The following is a 13,428-nucleotide window of genomic DNA, read 5'->3' as shown; positions in this document are numbered from 1 at the left end:
TGCTCCATATAATATTTCAATGGGGATGCGGAACATCCAGATCAAAATATCATAGGAAATGACAATGATCTGGTCGATATAAATATAGAAACTGACATACACTATGTTGATACAGGATAAACTTATAATAGAGATTTAATAGTCGTCGACGACGCTTTTTGCCTGCGCAATTGCCTCTAAAGTATAACGTGATAATCTGGATCTAGAACTAAAATCAATAACAGAGTGTCGGAAGTGCTCTGACTGGTTAAAATGGAAAGAGGCAATTGAGGTTGTAACACCCCGAAATTTTAAAACTTTTGAAACTTATATAATAAAGGTAAATTCTCATTAAATCCCAAAACATAATATAGTAGAGTACGGGGTGCTATGCCACACCTGGGCTAGAGAACCCAGGTGCACAGGCTAACTAACTAATATCCTCGATAATGTAAATACATAAGCATGGCACGCAGGCTGAAAGGGAAACTATCTACTCTACGCTCCAAATCTCTAGCACGCTCCAGTGTCTACTTCTCTGTCCCTGAAAGTCAAATATATCTGTTCAGCAAGAGATGCTGGTAACCCACTCCAACGCGATGAAATACATTATAGATAGATATATATAGATATACGAAAACCATTTTGAACCAGGAAGATATATACTTAAGAGACACTAGTTTTAAAACTAAGAATAGACTCGACAGATAGGGATAAACACGTTCAACAGTGATAATCAAGCATATAAAGATACTAGCATAAATCCTATGGTCACAGATTCACTTCATCTCATTCATATCATCATTCCAATTCGTATCTCATCACACACAAATAAACATTGGTGGCGCCACAGGACCAATCGCATGCCCATACATGAGGGTCAGCGCATATAGCTCTGACACGGCCCCGCAGCACCCTGCCTCATATCGCAATACGAAGGGGTCGATCGCAACCGACCGATGAACCGCAGCTCATCATAATGTTTGATCGCAACCAAACAGTGGACCGCAGCCCAAGAGTAGTTATCTGACCGCAGCCATGAATATGAACCGCAGCTCATGTAAGACGTTTGATCGCAACCAAACGGTGGACCGCAGCCCAAGAGTGATCATCTGACCGCAGCCAGGAATATGAACCGCAGCTCATGTAAAACGTTTGATCGCAACCAAACGGTGGACCGTAGCCCAAGAGTGTAATTCTGACCGCAGCCAGCTTCTGAACCGCAGCTCAGGAATAACCAATTTGATCGCAACCAAATTGGGGTATCGTGCACACATAACACATAGCAAGCACATGCAACCCATATTAACACATTGGGAAAGGGGAGAAAACGTATAATGAAACCTATGCGTGGTCATCCACATACTAGGAATAATCCTAAGGGGTTCATACTTCTTTCACCTAGGCCAACGGGACACCAATTCAACTAGCATGCGATATATAAGACTCATTTATCCTACGAACGGTACCCGAAACATCAAACTAGACTTTAGGCACGATAAACGGAGTCCGTTGGGACACCACGAGGGTCGGGGAAGCCGGAGTCCCGAAGTGGACAATTTCCAGCGGGTAGCCGGTGGGTGGAAGGCCACCTGCCGGTTGCCCGCCGGCGACCAGTCTCCAGGCAGCGGGTGCCCGGCGGGCAGCGGGCAGCCGGCGACGCCCTTTTCGGGCAGCGGGTAGGTGGCGGGTCCCCCTACCCCCACCTACCCCCCACTGACTCTTTATCAAAATAAACGTCCCGGGATCCGTTGTGGAACCCGAAACCATGCTTAGACACTTTTAAACGCAATTGATGACACCACGTAGACAATTAACGAATCAAAAGCAAGAATCATATAGCACATATCCTATCATGACTTCTAAACATAACCACCACCCGAACATGCGAAATCTCACCCAATTATATCAAGAATAACACAATACGAAATTCCCAATTTTAACCTAGGGCTCTAATCATATTCAAATCAATAAAATCATAGTTCTTCTTTTAATCATCAAAACATCAAGATTCATCAAGAACATCACATAATCATCAAGAACCTCTTATCATCATCAAGATCACACATAAAATCATCTCACAATCATCAAGAACATCTCATCAATATCATAAACGATTCATCAAGACACAAGTATAGAGAGGAGGCCAAAGAAGATAATTATAGCAAGGAAAATAGGTTTTGTTGAGACATGGGTTACCTCTTAGCCTTAATTAATTTCCTTGGCTATGAAGGGTCTTTCTTTAAGATTCCTTCTTTCCTGATTTCTCCTAGGGGGATTCTTGGAACTTCTTGTGTGGTGAGAGATTATTGTGGTGTGGGTTCTAGGTGCCTCCTATGCCCCCTATTTATATACCTAAGAGTCCCTAATTAGGGTTAGTTCTATTCCTTCTAGGACTATGGGATTGGGTTTAGGGATAAGGGCCCATGGACTATGGTGGGCCTTTTCTAAATTAATTATTGGAATTTAGTCATTTCTTTTGGGTAATTGATTAAATGATTAATTAGTTTTAGGGGCCGTAACAAGGGGTGTTACACTCTCCCCCCCCCCCCTTACAAGAGGCTTCGTCCCCGAAGCCGGTGCGTTAACCCATTCTTTCGCCCCTGGACATTCCGTATTTTGGCCTCCTGGTTAGGAACGTAGCCCACCGTGTTGTCCTTGCTGGGGTAGACTGGATTTCAAGTGACGTGGTGATTGGGAAGTTCGGGTCTACCTTGGTTTCCTGCTCCCGAACTGGATGCCCCGCGAGTGCCCAGGATGGTCTCGATTGCTGCCACCCTCTGATCTAAAGCGCGTGTCGCATGGATTAGGGACGAGAACCCTTCATCCATGATTTGGTTTTGCCGGGTGAGCTGTGCGAGGATGCGCTCGTTGACAGACTCTTCGTTTTGTACCCTTGAGTTTCTTCCTGCTCGTGCGGGTACCGGTGGATTAGGCTCGTCATCCTCTTCCTGTTCCTCGTTTCCCTCTAGTCCCCCACAATCTTGCATTGCCCGTTTAAGCTTTTTGTTGGAGATGTCCAATCGGTCAACCAACTCTCTTTGCTCCTCCTCGGGTTTAAGGCAAATCTCTTCGAGGGTGATATACTGTCCTCCCTCGGTGTAGTAGATATCATTGCGACGGAGGTTCTGGGCATTGAAAACCATGCCGCTTGCGGGCTTGATTTCTGTGTGGCTCAGGTCCACTCCCTTCTTCTCCATGATCCAACTCAGGATCATTCCGTAAGGTAGACTAACCCGGTTACTAGTCTTGCAAAACTCCATGTGTTTTAACATGAGGGCTGGTAGGTTGAACTTGATTTTGTGTTTTAGAAGGTAAGCAAAAGTACACTCCAAACTTCCCACATCTTTGCTCTTGTTATTTGTGGGCAACAGGCTATCAGTTACAATCATGACTAGTATCTTTTGCTCTGCGGTTAGCCATTTCCTGTTTGGCCGAGTGGCCGAGGTGAAGCCTTCTTTCTCTCCAAGTAGGTATCCGAGGTAGTCCTTGTACCCCAGGTTTTGGGTGCCGATCCACCCCTTTCGATCGTAGTCTGACACACCCGTGGTGGTTAGTCTTAAGAGCTTGGCCAAGCGGCCTTCGGAAAGTATGATTTCCTTGCCTCGGACTTTGGCGGTGATTTCCAATTTATCACCTCGCTTGACGGCCACCAAGTGACGATAGAACTCTTTCACCAATTCGGGGTATGTATCCCCTTTTATGGTGAGATACGTATCCAAGAGCCCTTGGAAGTTAAGCATGTCGACCAATTCCGGAGAGAATTGGTCGGGTTCGAGAGCTTTACCTCCAATCACAGTGTAGTCGGCGCTGCTCCATTCCGGGGTGCGGGTTCCGAGGGGCTTTTTCGGCATTTTTGGGTGGGTAGTGTTCTCCGATGAACTTCCGGCGAGGGTTCCGGCGAGCTCCCGGTGGCGTGGCTTTCTCAACGGCGGGCGGGAGGCGGCGTGGCCTGGTCCTGGCGATGGCTCGGCGTGGTGGCGGTGGCCTTGGGCGGAACCGGGCAGCGGTGAGGCGTGTGGCAGCGGGGTGTGTCTAGGTGGGTGACGGACGGTGGTGGCGTCGCGGGTTGCTTCCGGGTGGCGATGGTGGCGTGTGGTGGTGCGTCGCCTGGGTGGCCGGTGGCGACCCGGCTGGTGACGGCGACGGGCAGTGGTGGTTGCTGGGGTGGCGTTGGGTCGGCGGGGAGGTGAGAGGGAGAGGAAGGGAGAGAGAGATGGTGAGGGAGTGTGGAAGAAGAATAAGGGTTTTTGATTTGGGGATTTTTTTTTGTGGGGTTTAAGGATTTGTAGGGGTTTAAGAAGGGAGTGTTCCCTTGAGGTTTTAAGAAACACTCATAGCTTAGTGGTTAGGGTCTTGATCTTATAAATGGAAGGTTAAGGGTTCAATTCCCATTGGTAACATTAGTCTTCTCTATTGTGTGATCTTTATCTTTTTCCTTCTTTCGTCTTCTAGTGGTAGAAGGCTTGGTTTTTTTTTTGTTTGGTCCCCTTCTTGTTGTTTGATGTGCATAAGCTAGTTTTTCTAAAATTAATTTCGATTTAGCTCTTTATTTATAATAATTCCAAAGTAGCTGATCTAAGGAAGTAATTTACTACGAGGGTGGTTACAAGAGATTTGCCAGTCATCCTAAACAGAATTCATCTTCTTGGTTTTCTTCTGGTGGGTTTGCGTGGCCCTCGTCTCCTGGGGCCACGTTTCCTTCCTCGTGGTTGATTTCGTTCTCGAGTTCAGCCTGGGTGCGGCTTATGACGAACACCTTTCCGGGGGCACCGTAGTTTCCTTGATGATTCGTGCCCCCGTGTTGGCCCGTGGTGGTGGGGCGTGATTTCTGGGGTTGAGTGCATTGAAAGGCCTTGTGCCCTTCTTCCCCGCAGTTGAAGCATCGCCAGGGGTTGCCCATGCAATCTCTGCCCCTATGGCTTCTGTTGCATTTTGGGCAAGGGAAGCTCCTTGTGTTAGTTTCGTTGTTTCCTAGGGATGGCCTCTGGCCGACTGGATTGCTTGATCTCGTGTTGGCGTCGTTCCTCGTTCTTTTCATCGGTGGTGCTCCACCTCCTGTGTTCCTTTTTCGAATCTGTTTCTGAACCCCACGTTGCAGCAATTGGATCCGATAGAGATTTGCGGCAGTGGAGTAAGCCTCGTTGAGGGTCCGGGGTCTGCTTACTATTAGTGCTTTCGGGCTTCGAAGTTGAGACCCGCTACAAACCTTTCTATTTTGGTTGCCTCCGTGGGGACTAGTTCTGGTGCGAAGCGTGCTAGCTCGAGGAACCGTTTATGGTATTCCATGACGGTAGTCGTTCCTTGTTTCAAGTGGAGGAACTCTTCGTGCATGGATGCCTTGACGTGTGTCGGATAGAATCGTTCTCGTAGTCGTGTTTTGAGGTTTTCCCAGTCGAATCCTGGTTCCTGTCTATAAGTGGGCCCTTCTTGGATCCACCAAAGGTCCGCCTCGTGTCCGAAATAGAATGAGGCTATCTCTACACGACGTTCCTCTGGGCATTCTACCAACCCTAGAATCTTGTCTAAGGTCCGGATCCATTCTTCGAGGATTACAGGATCTTCTTCTCCTGAGAACGTGGGTGGTCGATGATTTGAAACTTGTCGGGCGACTTCCGAGTTCGTGTTTGATGGAGGTGGTGGGGGTCTGTTGTTGCGGAGAGCTACGTCGCTTAGCGTCTGGGTGACTTGTGTTAGTTGCTGTAGGGTTTGAGTCAGGGGATCGTGTGTGGTGGGTTCCGGGGTCCTTGATTGTCTTCGCTTTGGTGCCATGCTGCTGTTTACTGGGCCAATGTTTATAGTAGCGTCGAGTTAGAGTTTTGTAGCCTTACCTTGGTGTGATAAGCGGAGGGGAAGTTCTTTTAATTTAAACAAGAGTGAGGGGGAATATGTGATGGTGGTTATGCTCACAATCTCACCATGCGTCTTAAGTCTCCTGAGTCCTATGCACTTAAATACTTCGTGTTTAAGCCTATTGTCCTAAGGTCCTGGTCTTAAGAGTCTTATCCTAGGGTCAAACTTAGGCACTGATACCAACTGTAACACCCCGAAATTTTAAAACTTTTGAAACTTATATAATAAAGGTAAATTCTCATTAAATCCCAAAACATAATATAGTAGAGTACGGGGTGCTATGCCACACCTGGGCTAGAAAACCCAGGTGCACAGGCTAACTAACTAATATCCTCGATAATGTAAATACATAAGCATGGCACACAGGCCGAAAGGGAAACTATCTACTCTACGCTCCAAATCTCTAGCGCGCTCCAGTGTCTAAAAGCCAAATATATCTGTTCAGCGAGAGATGCTGGTAACCCACTCCAACGCGTTGAAATACATTATAGATAGATATATATAGATATATGAAAACCATTTTGAAGCAGGAAGATATATACTTAAGAGACACTAGTTTTAAAACTAAGAATAGACTCGACAGATAGGGATAATCACGTTCAACAGTGATAATCAAGCATATAAAGATACTAGCATAAATCCTATGGTCACAGATTCACTTCATCTCATTCATATCATCATTCCAATTCGTATCTCATCACACACAAATAAACTTTGGTGGCGCCATAGGACCAATCGCATGCCCATACATGAGGGTCAGCGCATATAGCTCTGACACGGCCCCGCAGCACCCTGCCTCATATCGCAATACGAAGGGGTCGATCGCAACCGACCGATGAACCGCAGCTCATCATAATGTTTGATCGCAACCAAACAGTGGACCGCAGCCCAAGAGTAGTTATCTGACCGCAGCCATGAATATGAACCGCAGCTCATGTAAGACGTTTGATCGCAACCAAACGGTGGACCGCAGCCCAAGAGTGATCATCTGACCGCAGCCATGAATATGAACCGCTGCTCATGTAAAACGTTTGATCGCAACCAAACGGTGGACCGCAGCCCAAGAGTGTAATTCTGACCGCAGCCAGCTTCTGAACCGCAGCTCAGGAATAACCAATTTGATCGCAACCAAATTGGGGTATCGTGCACACATAACACATGGCAAGCACATGAAACCCATATTAACACATTGGGAAAGGGGAGAAAACGTATAATGAAACCTATGCGTGGTCATCCACATACTAGGAATAATCCTAAGGGGTTCATACTTCTTTCACCTAGGCCAACGGGATACCAATTCAACTAGCATGTGATATATAAGACTCATTTATCCTACGAACGGTACCCGAAACATCAAACTAGACTTTAGGCACGATAAACGGAGTCCGTTGGGACACCACGAGGGTCGGGGAAACATCAAACGGGGAAGCCGGGGTCCCGAAGTGGACAATTTCCAGCGAGTGCCACCCGCCGGCTGCTCGCCGGCGACCAGTCTCCGGGCAGCGGGTGCCCGGCGGGCAGTCGCTTGCCCGCTGCCAGCGACGCCCTTTTCGGGCAGCGGGTAGGTGGCGGGTCCCCCTACCACCCACTGACTCTTTATCAAAATAAACGTCCCGGGATCCGTTGTGGAACCCGAAACCATGCTTAGACACTTTTAAACGCAATTGATGACACCACGTAGACAATTAACGGATCAAAAGCAAGAATCATATAGCACATATCCTATCATGACTTCTAAACATAACCACCACCCGAACATGCGAAATCTCACCCAATTATATCAAGAATAACACAATACGAAATTCCCAATTTTAACCTAGGGCTCTAATCATATTCAAATCAATAAAATCATAGTTCTTCTTTTAATCATCAAAACATCAAGATTCATCAAGAACAACACATAATCATCAAGAACTTCTTATCATCATCAAGATCATCAAGATCACACATAAAATCATCTCACAATCATTAAGAACATCTCATCAATATCATAAACGATTCATCAAGACACAAGTATAGAGAGGAGGCCAAAGAAGATAATTATAGCAAGGAAAATAGGTTTTGTTGAGACATGGGTTACCTCTTAGCCTTAATTAATTTCCTTGGCTATGAAGGGTCTTTCTTTAAGATTCCTTCTTTCTTGATTTCTCCTAGGGGGATTTGATTGCTATAATCTGCAAGCGCACAGAGTCAATCACAGTATAAATTCCTGGAGTATTCCAGGGTCGATCCCACGAAGAACACTATTAACTGTTATCTTTAATAATCAAATTGTTGATAAGGAAAATCTCAAATAAATATAATTAATGTGATTAAAAATAATATTTATGAACTTAATAAAAAGAAAATTCCAATTGAGAGAAGACTAGGGATTTGGGTTCACCTATTGGATAATTAACTAACTCTTCTAAGTATTAATTCTTATGACTATAGTGGTGATTGCTTCAAATATATCCTAATATTCTGTCGAGCTACTAGGTTGTATCCAATTAACTGTGATCATCCGTCGATATCTCACCAACATTAATTAAACCCATTAAGCAACAATCAAATATCACCTGTCAGTTTTTCTTATGAACCCTAATATTAGAATTATGCAATGGCCAGTCACACAATCCACAATTAAAATACATAAAATAAATATAATCAAGTTCAATTATTAAATTGAAATTGGAAGATTCAACACATGAAAAATAGTCAATTAATCTAATCTAGGCTAATCCAAATCCCTAATTAAAGTTCTAGCAAATAATCATATTTGAATGTTCAAGAAATAGCATTCTGAAAATTTAAACAAGAAATAAAATAGGGATGAAGAAAAATAATTTAAGCCTAACAAACGATAGCCACGACCGAAGCTCCGTGCTGCTCCCAGGCTTTCTCGCTGGTTACCTCGCCGTTTTCCTCTCCTTTTTCTCTGTTCTGTTTCGTCTCTGCCGTACGCACCCAGAAAAGCAGAAGCTCCCAAACCTCTTTTTATTTCCTTCTCGTGACCCAAAACCTAAAACCCTTTAAAAAGGGTTCTTTTTCCCTTATCTTTATTTTTATTTTTCTTTGGATGCGCAAGAAACCAAAACTAATTCCCCTTTTCTTTCTTTATTTCACTTGTTACGCAAGCCTGTAAAGAAAACAAAAACGTTATTATTAAGTAAAAAGCAAAACCATTATTATAACCTACTAATAGAATTTAATTAAACCAAGTAATAAAATACTATAGTTAAAATAAAATACTATTTATATTAATAAAACTGTAACATTAGTCTAATACTTATTAAAACCAATCTAAACTAGTAACATATAAATAATATAATATTTATAATAAAATCGACCCTAAAACTTAATTTATTTATGCGAATCACTAACTAAAATTACTCTAAATAATGCCTAGAAATTAAGCTTATCAGGATTCTTGGAACTTCTTGTGTGGTGAGAGATTATTGTGGTGTGGGTTCTAGGTGCCTCCTATGCCCCCTATTTATATACCTAAGAGTCCCTAATTAGGGTTAGTTCTATTCCTTCTAGGACTAGGGGATTGGGTTTAGTAATAAGGGCCCATGGACTATGGTGGGCCTTTTCTAAATTAATTATTGGAATTTAGTCCTTTCTTTTGGGTAATTGATTAAATGATTAATTGGTTTTAGGGGCCGTAACACGGGGTGTTACAGAGGTAGTACTTAACTCGCTGAATAAAAGGAAAGTATTTGGTCCCACCGTACTTACCCCAAAAGATGTGATCCTAGTAGGATCCAAATAGGTGTTCGTACGAAAGATGAATGAAAATAATGAGGTGGTTAGATATAAAGCGAGATTAGTTGCTCAAGGATTTACGCAGAGGCCCGAAATTGATTTTGAGCATACATATTCTCCTGTTATTGATGGCACATCGTTCCGCTATTTAATCTCACTAGCAGTAAAACTAAATTTAGATATGCAGTTGAGTGACCGCGTACCTATATAGGTCACACTATATGTCGATATATACATGAGAATACCCGAAGGCATTCAAAACCCCATTGGGAGGGAGAAAATTGACCGTAACATGTACATTATCAAACTTCAAAAATCACTGTATGGTTTGAAGCAATCGGGTAGAATGTGGTATAACTGATTAAGTGAATTCCTCCTAAAGAAGGGATATGTAAACAATGATATTAGTCCCTGTATCTTTATTAAGAAGTCATCTGATGGTTTTTGCATTATCTCCATCTATGTAGATGACATAAACATTGGGACACACAAAGATCTTGTTGAAGCAAGTTCATGCTTAAAATCGGTATTTGAAATGAAAGATTTGGAAAAAACCAAGTTTTGCCTCGGCTAGCAGATCGCGCATCTCCCTGATGGAAGTTATGTACACCAGTCAAATTATAAAAATTAACTCTTGGAGAAATTTTATATGGATAAATCACATCCTCTCAATACTCCGATGGTTGTTCGGTTCCTTGAAGAGGACAAAGACCAATTTAGGCCTAAAGGGGATGATGAGGATACGCTAGGACCTGAAGTCCCACACTTAAGCGCCAATAGCGCACTATTCTATCTAGCTAACTGCACTAGACTCGATATTGCTTTTGCAATAAATTTACTTGCTAGATTTAGTGTCTCCACAACCTAAAGACACTGGAAGGGGATAAAGCATATCCTTAGATATCTCCAAGGTACAAAAGATCTTGGTCTCTATTTTGAGAAAAACCAAGATACTACATTAGTGGGTTATTCAGTTGCTGACTACATGTCTGATCCCCACAATGCCAAATCTCAGACTGGTTATGTTTTCCTTTGTGGAGGTACAGCTATTTTGTGGAGATCTGTCAAACAGACAGTAGTTGCTACCTCATCTAATCATTCGGAGATTATTGCCTTATATGAGGCTTCACGAGAGTGGTATGGTTGAGGTCCCTGATACATCATGTCAATAGCTCATGCGGTATAGAAATCAAAGATGACATTCCCACGGTCCTGTATGAGGACAATGCGGTATGTATTGCACAGATGAGTAATGGATATGTTAAAGGGAACCTTACAAAACACATTGCACCTAAGTTCTTTTATTCGCATAAACTCCAGAAGAGTGGCAAAATCCTTGTTCAGAAGGTTCGCTCATGTGACAATCTGGCAGATCTGTTCACTAAGTCCTTGCCTACATCCACATTTGAAAAATATGTTCACAAAATTGGGATGCGTAGGCTTGGAAGGTTGTTATCTTCAGGGGGAGCAACAACCTCTAGATGTTCTTGAGCAATTAGTCCAGAAGACCATTATAATCCTGAAGATTAAACCTTGAAGGCATTTGGTTGTACTCTTTTTCCCTTAGTTAAGGTTTTCCCACTGAATTTTCTTAATCTAAGGTTTTTAATGAAGCAACCAGTATAACACATGTTTATACGTACATCATGTACTCTTTTCCTTGGCTAGGTTTTTTCCCACAGGGTTCTTCCTAGCAAGGTTTTTAACGAGACATGTTCACGAAAAGATAATGTCCAAGGGGGAGTGTTATGAAAACTTAGTTAGTGGTCATTATGCTTCAGAGGTAGTTAGACTTCCTAAATTATAGGAAGAATTTATATTACTGTTGGCTGAATGAATGAGAATCCTTCGCATTTTCTCTGTGCACTCTCAATTTACGCTTTTCCCTAATTATAAACTCTAATTGGACCTTGGAGCTTGTCTATGATGTGAGGACCTTTCATCCGCATCAATGGCTACCACACAAGACAAAGAACTCCATGGATGAAATTTTTATTGTTAAAAGGAAAAAGGGCATGGATTCCAAATCTTGGTCATCAAACGAGGATGAAGGTCTAATATAATTTTATTTTAAAAAAAATACATAAATCTACAAATTCAAATGCAAAAAAGAATGTTGCTACATCAGTTTTATTTTACATGTAAATGCATGTCAATTAATTAGTAGGTTAACTTATTAGAAGTGTTAGTTGTACTTTTCTTCTCTTTTTTTTTTTTTCTGATGTTTAGATACTAATATTAATTGTTTTTTCATTTGAAAGTGTACTTGAATATTTATAAATGATGTGATTGTTAGAATAATTATTATTATTATTATTCTATGGTTCAGTATGTTTTATTGTGACTCATAATTAAATATCTATTTATGATTTAATAATGAGATAATCCCCTGATTGGTCAGTTAAGAAGATAAGATTGCAGTTTCAACTGCATATCATCAGGTTTACGTTGATGGAACGTATTATTATTTATATTTCATTCTGAGACTCTGGTCCTCTCCCCAACCTTTGTAAAAAACTAAAAAAACTCTCTCCATCAGAGAATTAGATTAAGTGAATGTTAAAGGTCTGGAGGGAGAAACCAAGTTTCTAACTGAAGCAACTACGAGAAAACAATGGAGCCAGGTATGTTCCTAGAATGCTATTTAAATACAGTATGTGAAAGGCATGTGTTCTGAAGATCTTATGTTTTAGGATTAACTTACATGTGGTATCCGAGCCAGGTTGTAGAACATATGTTTTTTCCATATATTATGATGAAAGGTTATATGTACGTATGTATGTACGGTTGAGTTAATGTGCCTGTATATGTACTCATTGCATATATGTATGTACTGTTTAGTTTATCTGCATATGTATGCAGTGGTTTCGTAATCCTTATGTTTTATTTTGTATGCAATGAATTTGATGAGAATGATTTGCAATGATGAGTTACTTATTATGAATTCATAATATGGTCTGAATTTGATGAAAAGAGTTAGTTTATTAACTTTTGTGTATGTATGTATGTATTTTCCATATGATTTCATATATTTGCGTATATATGTATTGATGTTTTCTGCGTATCTAAAATATCCCTTATGTTTAAAATGCGATTTGTTTCAAATGATTAGTTTTGAATGTTTAATTCAACTAAATGCTAAATCTCTGGAATTAATAAGCACATGCTAGTTTCGATTAGTTTTGTCGGTATTTGTATATATATTATGTACTGCATGTATATATATGTGTTAAGGGTATATATGTGTACTTGCATCATCAACAGTACCGCAAATATACGTACTGCATATATACTTAAGTTTTATATACATACGCAGGCCATCTTTTTTTTTTCTTTTCTTTTTGGCTTCCATTGTTGCGTTTCCGTATGGAAATATATATATATATATATATATATATATATATATAAAGTATTTCGTATGTGCAGTGTTTGATAGTATGCATTGGATTTGTTGTTTGTTCATACTGTCTGTATCGGTTACATAAAAGAATAGAAAGCATGTGATGGATGGATTCCAATGAAGTTTTGTTACTGCATATGCTTTCATAAAGATTTGTGTTTATCGCTTCCGCCATATTACTGCAAATTAAGTTGTTAATTAATTATGTGTTAATTATGTATGTATATTAAATTCTGATTCTTTATAACTAGAATCATGAGTTAATTATGGGTTCAGAACCCTGTCTCTTAAACTTGAGGTGAAGGGTTCGATCCCCACCCATGTAAATGGAGCAAATAATTTGGCTTGCATATTAGTGATAATTATGTATGTGGATATTTTTATGATATTATCTATCATATTATATCTACTTAACTTGGTATCTAATTATGATTGATTTGTTAGTCACC

Source organism: Ipomoea nil, unplaced genomic scaffold (assembly GCF_001879475.1).
Source record: "Ipomoea nil cultivar Tokyo-kokei standard unplaced genomic scaffold, Asagao_1.1 scaffold0848, whole genome shotgun sequence".
Lineage (NCBI taxonomy): Eukaryota > Viridiplantae > Streptophyta > Magnoliopsida > Solanales > Convolvulaceae > Ipomoea > Ipomoea nil.
The sequence above is the reverse complement of the archived record's forward strand: the minus strand, read 5'-3'. Positions refer to the sequence as shown.